The following is an 11,410-nucleotide window of genomic DNA, read 5'->3' on the forward strand; positions in this document are numbered from 1 at the left end:
AAAGAGAGAATATATATATTATAGTTCCTGGAAGCCTTCTGGTCTATAATAGTTGTTGCATAAATATTTGGCAATGGGTTGATTTCTCGTTGAGTAAAATGAATGAATTTATCATTCTCATGCTTTAAATTAAAAAAATTAACAGAGCAAATATTTACTGGAGGCTAATATCCTGAGTCACAGATTGTAGCCTCAGAATGACCTTTTATCAAACATACAATAAATAAAAATCCCTCACCAAGATGCTATTGTAACTCAGAGTGAACCTGTTTCAGTTAGCCTTCTCTGAGCTTGGTGTAGCCCTTTGAATGTGTCAAGCCCTGAGAAAGAAAGTAACTGGTGTCAACCACACATGTTGTCACACACCTGTAATTCCAGCATTGGGAGCCTGACTGAGAACACAGCAAGAAATATTATTAATGTAAAAAATCACACTGATGTTACTAATTATTAGGGTGCCATTTTACATTTGGATGCAAAATGACATTTAAAACGTTATTGCTTTTTAACATATTCAGTAAAAACCAGCCAATTGCTAGTTGGAAGTTTTTAAAGAAACATTATTATTGTCATGAAGAAAGCCTTGTCAAGGCTAACTAAATATGGAAGAAATAAGTTGCACAAATTAAGAGAACATAGTTAACTTGGTAAGGCTGATGTCACTGAGGGAACAATAATTTATCAAAAATAATGAAACAATTAAAGGACATCAATTTTCCAAATGAGCTGGGAAATCACTGTTGCTTGCACAAAAGATTCTAATTAAAATATATTTGTTATTTTTATTTTATGCGTATGAGGGTATCCTGCATGTATGTAAGTGCACCCGTGTTGTGCCCATGGAGGTCAGAAGAGGGCATCGGATTGCCTGGAACTGGAGTTATAGACGGTTGTTAGCTGCCAAGTAGGTGCTGGGAATTGAACCTGGGTCCTCTGCAAGAGCAGTCAGTACTCTTAACCACTGAGATATCTCTCCAGCCCCCACAGTTTCTAATTTTTATAAGGGTAGAAAGAATGTTTTCCTGTAGGTTTTATGCTGTGTTCTCTAGCAAAATGAAAATATATAAATTATTGAACTCAGCTTGTGTGTCCACCTCAGTTTACTGAGATAATGGGAGAGGGTATGAGAGCATGAGGTAGGGGTGTCCTTCCCACCTATGGGAGGGCTTTGAGTGACCTAAAATGTCAAGGAGAGTGCAGTGATACTCAGTGTGTTGAATACCAGCAGTTCAAGGTATCTCAGATTATCATTATTATTATTTGAGACATGATCTCACATGATAGCTCAGGCTAGCCTGTAACTCACTATGTGTCCCAGAATGGCCTCAAATTCATGGCAACCTCCAGATTACTGGGATTACAGGTGTGAGCCTGGTGCATAGCACACAATTTTGACACATGACAGGGCTGTGTTCCATTAGATGACATCACATTTTTGCAAAGCAGATGTTCAGAAGCTTCTACGATAAGAAGTGGGGAAATTGAGGTGGACAACAGACAGGTCATGTCTCACATGAGTCTAAAGGTTTGACTTAGTACAGCAGCCAGCAGTCGCATGAATTCATTACTGAATATCTGTGATTAAGAGTGAAATAGAAATACAATTTTTCTTTCAATGTCTTTATTATTTGTTCAATTATAAAGTCATAGCATAAATACTAAGTTGTTTTGGCAACCTCCAGATTACTGGGATTACAGGTGTGAGCCTGGTGCATAGCTCACAATTTTGACACATGACAGGGCTGTGTTCCATTAGATGACATCACATTTTTGCAAAGCAGATGTTCAGAAGCTTCTACGATAAGAAGTGGGGAAATTGAGGTGGACAACAGACGGGTCATGTCTCACATGAGTCTAAAGGTTTGACTTAGTACAGCAGCCAGCAGTCGCATGAATTCATTACTGAATATCTGTGATTAAGAGTGAAATAGAAATACAATTTTTCTTTCAATGTCTTTATTATTTGTTCAATTATAAAGTCATAGCATAAATACTAAGTTGTTTAGATATAACTATTTAAAAAGAGGAACTGTGGCCTGAGGGTATTGGGAAAGAATTACTGACATATTAAGGATACTAATACCTAGAGTGTTTGCGTACCTCTGGGCAAAAGTCTTCGTTTTTAAGTATATTTCAAATAGACTTGGAGACCTTGTCTGTTATTTCCAGAATATCCTGCTTTGGCATGTACAGATGTCTCAGTACTGGTGACAATAGACTGTACAATCAGAGTGTATCCTAGAGCGGGTTATGTCATTTCAAGGGTAATCAGATGTATTAGATTCAACTAGATAATTTGGGTGGATGAAGGTGGTCACTTAGCCCAGGAGCAGAAGCTGGTAAGACCTGGGTTGGAGCAAGACCATGTTCTGGGATTTATAACCTCTAGCAGCATCTTCCTACTTCCTCAAGCCTAAACACAAATTCTGCCTCTTACACAGTCATAGCTAGCAGGTTACTAGGATAGGGCAGAAATGCTAAGAAATAATCAGGGAATGAAATTCAGTTTTACCAGAAAAGATCTGGCAATGGTATAAAAATCAAGAAGTTTTAGGCTAATCATGGAATAAAGCAGGCAACACATTTAGCAACAGAATATTGGTGACATGCAAACATAAGGTAGTCACACTTCAGGAATGGCTTGCTTATTGTTTGCTTTTGTGCAAAACACCAATATTTGGTGGATAAACCTTCCAGACTATTGACTCACACCATTTAGAAGCTGCTGAAGGAAGCACTTAATAATTTATCCAACAGAGGACTTACCAGTGAACAGGGAAGATTCAGTAATATCTAACTTTATCTTCTCATGACAAGTACTCAAGAACTATTCTTTGGAGTAAGGCGTGGCTGAATAGTTCCTCCAGGGTCACTGGTAAAAGGAGCTGTGTTCTGTTGAGATGATTCTTCTTGAAGCACAATAACAAAACAGGAAAATCTCAGCCTCACCTTCTTTGTAGAGAGGAATCAGATTTTTATCTGGTTACTTACTTTACATAGTAATAATCCTTGTGCTAATGACCCTGTTACAATTCAGACTCTGGAGCTAGTAAAAATCAAAATAACCTATTTGAGTGAGCAAGTGTCTGACAGATCCCAGAACACAGGATGAAGCTGGCCTAAGAGATAAGGAATGTTATGCAAAAATTGGATGCCAAGGTCAGCTGTTGTTTAGATTTTAACTTGACTAACTGCTACAGAGATCTGGGAAGAGAAAAACTGTCTGATTATATGGACTTTGAATTCATCCTTCTATTTGCAAAACTCTAATTTAGGAATTTAGAATGACATCACAAATTTCATTCTCCAAAGGGCTAAAAATAAAATTAACAGCTGTAACATCAAAATCAATCATATTAACAGCTGCAACATCAAAACTTCACTTTGATGACTTTTGATCCATTTCACATTTAAAGAAAATTATTATTTCTTAAAAACCCATATATCGGGGCTGGAGAGATGGTTCAGCAGTTAAAAACCACTCACTGCTCTTGCAGAGGACCCGGGTTCGATTCCCAGCACCCACATGGTGGCTACGAACTGTCCTTAACTCCAGTTCCAGGGGAATCTGAAGCCCTCTTCTGACCTCTGTGGCATTGCACAACAGGGGTGCACTCACATACATGTAGGCAATACACTCATACACATAAAATAAAAATAATAAAATATTTTAAACCCAATAAAAAAACCCATATATCACACACATATAAATTTAAAATATAAATTTTAAACCTCTTTTAGGTGTAGATACTTGCATAGGCGCTTGGGGTATATAAGACAAACGTATGGGAAGAACTTGGCCTTTGAAGTTACAAGTCCTGGATTCAGATATGTTCACTAGCTATTAGCAGAACAATCTTTGAAAATTATATGGTTTTTCTCATCTCTAACTTCCTTAATTTAAAATGGTCATTATAATGCCTGCTTCAAATGGTTTTGGACTTAGACGAGGTAATCTATGTCAAAGAAAACTCTGTATCATGGTCATGATGATGCTATTGCCTGACCAACTTATTGATGATTGATTCATAATATTGAAGTGGATTCTGCAGGCACTGAGCAGAAACTTCGAGATATTGGTAGACTGAGGCAGCGAAAGGGTCCTGGAAGGCTGAATCTTTTCTCTTGGTTTTTAATACCATTTCATCATAGCCATTGGCTTTGCATCTGGAGGGCTTTATAAACTACCTAATATGTTGCTTGATCCTTGGGCTCACCTCTGGCCTTCTTTCTGGCTAATTAAGGACTTGGCAAAGAGACAGCATTGTTAGCTCTTTGAGTTCAACTGTCCTCCAGTTTGGAAGAAGATAGCAATTGAATGACTTCAAACTTAATTTTTAACTAAAGTCAGCTTTCAAGACCACTGTTAGCTCAAGTGCGTCTTTTTTTTTTTTTGTCTCTTTGAGACAGGGTCTCCGTGTAGCCCCAGCTGGCCTGAACCCACTATGTAGACCAGGCTAGCCTTGAACTCACAGAGATTTGCCTGCCTCTGCCTCCCCAGTGCTGGGATTAAAGGCATGCACCGCACCTGGCTCAAGTGTGCCTTTAAAACAATTCTAAATACATGTGACATCTTGAGAGTTAGGACTACATTAGGGTCCCGAAGCTTAGTATTCAAGCAAGTTACCTTGATGTGTACATGGAGCAAGCCAAGAAGTCCCTGGTGAAGATCTACTGTTCACATAAGGAGTATCATGGAGATTTAATTTGCTGGCTGAGCATAAGCCCAATCATTTTACTGTTTAATTATAAATGAGGAACCTGGTCTTCTGTGACTGATTCACTTTTGTCTGCTTTTAGTCGTTAATTAGCTGTACTTTCATACACAGAAAGAGGAAAGCTCTGTAGCCCATTATTCAAGAGGACCTGGACCGTAAGAAACCAGATTTGTAGCCATTAATGCTCTTTAGGAAATGTAATGGATTTGCACTTTATTGCCCCCTAGTGGCTGTCTGGAAACGTGCTCATATAAAGAACTGTGAACCAAAGTAGCTAACATATTCTTTCTGGACCGGAGCACTAAACAGACAGAATACGTTCCTGTACAACTTTATCTTCACTGTGGTAACACTAACTTTCTTTTTTAATATTTTATTTATTATTTTTATTTTATGTGTATGAGTGTATTGCCTTGCGTATGTGTAAGTGCACCCGTGTTGTGCAATGCTTTCAGATGCCAGAGAAAGCATCGGATCCCCTGGAACTGGCGTTACAGTTGGTTTTTAGTCGTCATGTGGGTGCTAGGGCTCAAACCCGGTTCCTTTGCAAAAGCAGGCAGTGCTCTTAACTCAGCTCCAAGGTAACCATGGATTTTCAAAAAAGACATTCTATTGTCTTGGATACTTGAGAACTATGAAGCATGGAGGCATCCCGAGGAACCCATGTACCCAAGAGAAATAATCTGCTTTATTTCAAGGTATTGCAGTTCGGTAATTGCACATTAATGTGTTATCCCCAGCACTGCCAGCTGAAGCACTAGACTGATGTTTGCTGATTCCTTCATTGTATCTCTAAACCATCATCTTCTTTTGCAAAATATTTATTTTTATTTTTGATTATTTGTATGTGTGTGTCTGTGTGTGGGTATGTGCATGTGAGTACAGGTGCCCTCAGAGTTCAGGAGAGGGCATCGGATTCCCTGGAGTTGGAGTTACAGGCAGTTGTGAGCCACCATACATGAGTGTTGGGAACTGAACTCAGTTCTTCTACAGAGGCAGTGTGTAACTGTGAAACCATCTTTCCAGCCTTTAAATCCACTTCTTAATCTCCTTTTCTTCTCTTACTTTGGTTCACATTTACAGCCATAGAATTTTAGAGCTAAAAGTCCTAGTTTTAGCCCCGATTGTAAATTAGACCCACCTAATACGATTTTTTTTGCCCTGCAAAAATAAAAGTAAAAACCCTCAAGCCTTGCACACAAAGCACTTTCTTGGTAGTATTTTATTAAGAAAGCATGCATTCCTAAGAGGAGGTAATTTCCTAATATCTCTTACATGTTGAGATTGTTCTTTTTTTGTGTGAGAACACACTGCACAATGTGAGCATTAAAGGAAGGCAGAGGCAGCACAAAGGCTACCCCATACAAATTACAATGCTTAAGATGTGTCTTCTCTGCACCAGAATTGGTAAGTAGGTGACACACCTTTAGTCTATGATGACTGGCACAGATAACAACCACCACCAAAAAAGAGTCTTTATAGCTTGATGAGAATTTTGTAGGGAAGCATACAGTTGTGATGTAGAAACTCTCATATCACAGGGTCTATCTATCCTGTGTCTGCTGAGGAGCTGTGATTAATTGAATTTGCTAACATGGTATATTTTAGTATATCAAAGCAGATGCAGCAGAGAGGACACAGGTAAGCCACCAGAGCTCCTTTATATTATTATTATTACTATTATTAAACTTGTATATGTGTATGTGGGAGGCATTAGATCTTTGGAGTTGGAGTTACAGGCATTTGTATGCAGCCCAATGTGGGTGCTGGGATCTGAACTCCTGTTCTTTGATAGAGCAATAAATGCTCTTAACTGCTGAATCATCTCTCCAGCTCTATCCTATTCACCTCTTTCTTTCTTTCTTTCTTTCTTTCTTTCTTTCTTTCTTTCTTTCTTTCTTTCTTTCTTTCTTTCTTTCTTTCTTCTTTTTCTTTCTTTCTCCTTTCCTTCTTTCTCTCTCTTTTTCTTTCTTTCTAAAATAAACATTCATTCTTTGACAATACCATACATACCTAAAGTGTATCTTGAACATATCCTGCCAAATTTCCTATCTTTCTTTTCTCTGCCTCATTCTTTCTCTATTTTTATTTCCTCAACCTTTCTGCTTCTCTCTCAGCTGCTCTCTCCCTCGCCCCTCTGTTTTTCTTTCTCCTTGTCCTCACTGCTTCTCCCTTCTTTTTTTTCTAAAATAATTTTATTCATTCTTTGACAGTCTTTTACATGTATACAGTCTATCTTGATCATATCTAACAATTCTCTCTCTCCTCTCTCTTCTCTCTCTCTCTCCCCCCTCCCCCTCTCTCTCCCTCCCCTCTGTTTTTCTTCCTCACTGTCCTTGCTGCTCCCTATTCTGTCTCTTTCCCTGTCACTGGAGAGTTATTATGATCCTGTTTCCTTATACTCTTATGGGGGTGGGTGTGGTGCTGAGTGTCTGTTTTCCTCTTGTGATAGAGAGAACGATGGTGTTTGCAGGACATCCCATTTCCATCCTGAGTTCTGGAGGTAGGATGAACACAAGAATGGACTTTTGGGCTCCAGCCTTTTTTTTTTTTTTTTTTTTTTTTTTTTTTTTTTTTTTTATTGAGACAGGATCTCCCGGTACCCCAGCTGGCCTAGAACTTGCTCTGTAAACTAGGCTGGCCTTGATTTCACAGAGATTTGCATGCTTCTGCCTCCAGAGTGCTGGGATTAAAGGTGTATGCCACCATGCCTGACTTTCCAGTCCTTATTATTGAGTCTATAGGGTGGAGAGCCATCCTTGTTTTGTCTAACTTACTCAAGGCTGTAGTAAGAATTAGGTGAGATAGCCCAGCCTCATGGTGCAGGCCTGTCATCCCAGCTACTAGAGAGGCTAAGGCAGAAGAATAACAATTTCAAGACCTGTTCAAGGTAGCCTGGGAAAATTAGTGAGACCCTTTCTCAAGATTAAAAGTAAAAAGAAGCCTGGGGAGATGGCTCAGTGGGTAAAGACACTTGCCTCACAGACTGGAGATCTGAATTCAATCTCTGGAGCCCATGGAAAAGTGAAGAGAGAGAATGGACCCCACAGGACTGTCCTCTGACCTTCATACCCATTAACATATATGTGTGTGGATGTATGCCACATGAATGCAGGTGCCCTAGGCGCCCAGAAGAGGGTAACAGATTCCCTGGAGCTGGAGTTATAGGCAGCTGTGAGTTGACCAACGTAGGTACTGGGCACCAAATTCAGATCTTCTGAAAGAATAGGAAGCGCTCATAACTGCTGAGATCACCTGTTCAGCCCCAATAAACACAGTTGAAATGAAAGTAAAAGGAAGGCTAAGGATATATCACAGTAGTAGGGTGCTTGCCTTATAATTCACTAAGCTTTAAACCCGCTGTTTTTTATTTCTTGTTCATGTTGGTATCTCTAGGCATAGCACAGTGCCCAACACACAGTGGTACTTACTAAATATTAAATGAAGAAATGAATTCTGCCTAAACCTGGGTTTCTCAAAGTCTTATTTTTATTTCCTCAGGTTCTTATGAAGATGTTTCTTCCAAATAATCCAGTTCCCATTCTTATCTGGAAACCTTAATATATAAAGTAACAACATATTTATTAACATAGACATTAATACAATTTCATTCTATGATATCAGACATAAACATATTAAAGCATTTTTAAAATATTTGATTTATTATTCTTTTTTAATATGTATGAGTATATTGCCCGAATGTAGGTAGGTACACCCATGTCGTGCAATGCCTGCAGAGGTCAGAAGAGGTGTTAGATCCCCTGGAACTGGAGTTACAGACTAATGTTGCCCACTGTGTGGGTGCTGGAGATCGAACCTGGGTCCTCCACAAGAGCAACCAGTGCTCTTAATCACCGAGCCATCTCTCTAGCCCCTAAAGCCATTTTTCAATTTAAAAAATTTTATGAGTGTTTTGCTTGCATACATGTAAGTGTACCACATATGTGCAATACCCACAGAAGAGAGGGCTTCTGATCCCCTGGATCCTTAACTGGAGTTAGGGATAGTTGTTAGTTATCATGTGGGTGCTGGGAAATGAACCCAGTTCCTCTAGAGCAGCCAGTACTCTTAACTGCTGAGCCATCTCTCCAGCCCTGATTTTTGAATTTTTTTTTTTGGACAGCCTATACTTCATTGACCTTTTAATACTGCTTCGGATCATTTCCATCTTTGATACATAGAGATGTGACAATACTGATGCCCCATATTCCACTTTAGGATTTTAGAGAGTCATAGGAAAATACAAAGATAATACATGATTTTAAAATATCTTTAGTATCCTGCACTCCTTTACTGGCCTGAGAGCTAGACAGTTCTGGCTGTGAATGCCAACAGACCACTTACTTGTCACATAACTTGGGGGAAGTGATTTACTTTGATTCATGTATTAGACTCCTAGCGAGGCGCAGTGGTGCATGCCTTTAATTCCAGCACTTGGAAGGTAGAGGCAGGTGGATATCTGTGAGTTAAAAGCCAACCTAGTCTATATAGTGGGTTCCAGGCCAGTAAAGGCAATATCGGGAGAAACTGTATCTCTCCCCCATCAGAAAGACACACACACACACAGAGAGAGAGAGAGAGAGAGAGAGAGAGAGAGAGAGAGAGAGAGAGAGAGAGAGGAGAGAGAGAGAGAGAGGAGAGAGAGAACAAACTAAATTTAATGAAGCAAAATAGAATTGTTTCTGACATACAATGGCTCTGAGCATTTTATCTAGGTCACATAGGTTGAGGAAACTTGAAATAGTTCAACATCAAGAGAAGCTGATGCTTTTATATAATCAGTCACTTTGTATTAACCAGGTCAAAGTATGGAGCCATCTAACAATAAAACTCTTTATTAATTGTAAGTAAAATCCTCCTCTCAGAATGTGTAGTGTTTATAGAGTGATATCTAAGCACAGTATTGAAATACAAGCTTCAGAAGTCCACTTGTCACCCACATGGGCAGAGTAGCCCATCCTTACAAAGGTTTGCTTGGATTGGTAGTGGAGGAAGCACCAGCTTCTCTGGGTCTCTGATGACCTAACCACTCTGGGGCCCCAAGGAATCTTTCTTCTATTGGACAGCAGTCTGAGCCGAGGACTCTTGCAGCATTTTCTTGTTCTCCTCTTATTCACCCCACACAGATCGGCTCCTTAATAAAATCTTGCATGCTTCATATCGCTTTGGCATCTGACCTGGATCAAGTAGAGTGTAATCCCAGGAACATTTTTATTAGCTGCTTTGATCTATTTCCAGGTCAGGATCTAAGTACTGGATCTAAGTATGGACAAGGATCTAAGTACTATTTGGTGTCAGCACATTGTACCTCCTGGAAGCGGCTCAAACCTAAAGGTCAGGGGCAGCATCCTCCAGGGTGAAAGACTGGCTTCAAAGAATAGCCGTTCTCTGAGCTAAGCTCTCAAAATCTTTATTTTTTTGGAATGGTTGTTTGAAATTCCATGAAATATGTTGTGGCTTGAGCACATCACTTTAACAATATATTTGCTTTTCTGTATAGAACAAATGTGACACGTCTGGCTTTTAATAGGGGAAATTAAGGAGCTCTCATGCAGAGGAGAGTTAAAATGAAAGGTTAGTGAGGATGACACTTGTCAGAGGGACAGTGGAAACCCACTAACATCTTTCACAGAGGACCAAACATTGCAAACTGCAGATGCAGTGAAGCTGAACAGGACAAGGAATTTGGCCCTGAGGTTTTTGTTTGTTTGTTTTTGAGACACAGTCTTGCTACATAATGCAGGTTCATCATCTCCTGTCTTCCCTCCTGGAGTTCATGAGACTGTAGGTGTGTGCCACCACATCTAGCTGAAAGATTTTTTCCCCCAAAGTCGTGGTCCTTAAATTTAATGAGCACAGTAAGTTTATGAAACTGCAGCAGATTCTGACTGATCAGGTTATTGTTATATTTATGTTCAGAAGCTTATGTCCATGGACTCAGTGAGGTGCTCTGATGTAGGTAGTCCGTGGACCATAGTTTGGAGTAAATAACCCTAGGAAGTTGGTCTGGGACAGTTTCATGTTCAAGGTTCATGGAGGCAGAGAGATGAACTTGGTTACTTTCTCAGAGGGCCTGTTCTCTATAAATGAACTACTGATTAAAAAATGATGTCAGATTTGGGAAGATTTCAACAAGTTTGCAAAAATTTCAATTCTGTAAATTTGATAATAATTTTGTCTTACTGGAGCTAGTTTTTCCCACTGACTTAGCATCAATCTGACAAGTACTCTTCATGAAGTCTCTTCTACCATGGAGGCAGGATGATCCCACAGCTGCTTAGTGTGCTGTGGCAATGAGAAAATGAAGCAGGTTATGTGAGGCCTTGCACATGTTAAGCAGGAATTGGCAAACTTTCTTCAAAGCGTCAGTAGAATCTAGAGTTTGTAGGCTACATGCTTCAGTTGCAAATGCTCCACTCTGCCACAGGAGCACAAAAGCAAGGGTAATGAATGAGTAGGTGTTTCTGTGTTATGATGAAACCATTCACAAAAACTGATGATAGGTTGGGTTTGGCCCACAGACAGTAGTTTGCTAATTTTGGCTACTCATGCTTGGCAATTTTTTAAATGATTAATACAATGATCCGAAAATATTTAAAGATTTATTTTTATTATTTTTAATTGCACGTGTGTGTGTGTGTGTGTGTGTGTGTGTGTGTGTGTGTGTGTGTTTTTATGTCTGCAGAGACGAG

This window comes from Nannospalax galili, unplaced genomic scaffold, assembly GCF_000622305.1.
Source record: "Nannospalax galili isolate Female #2095 unplaced genomic scaffold, S.galili_v1.0 scaffold624, whole genome shotgun sequence".
NCBI classification, from domain to species: Eukaryota; Metazoa; Chordata; class Mammalia; order Rodentia; family Spalacidae; genus Nannospalax; species Nannospalax galili.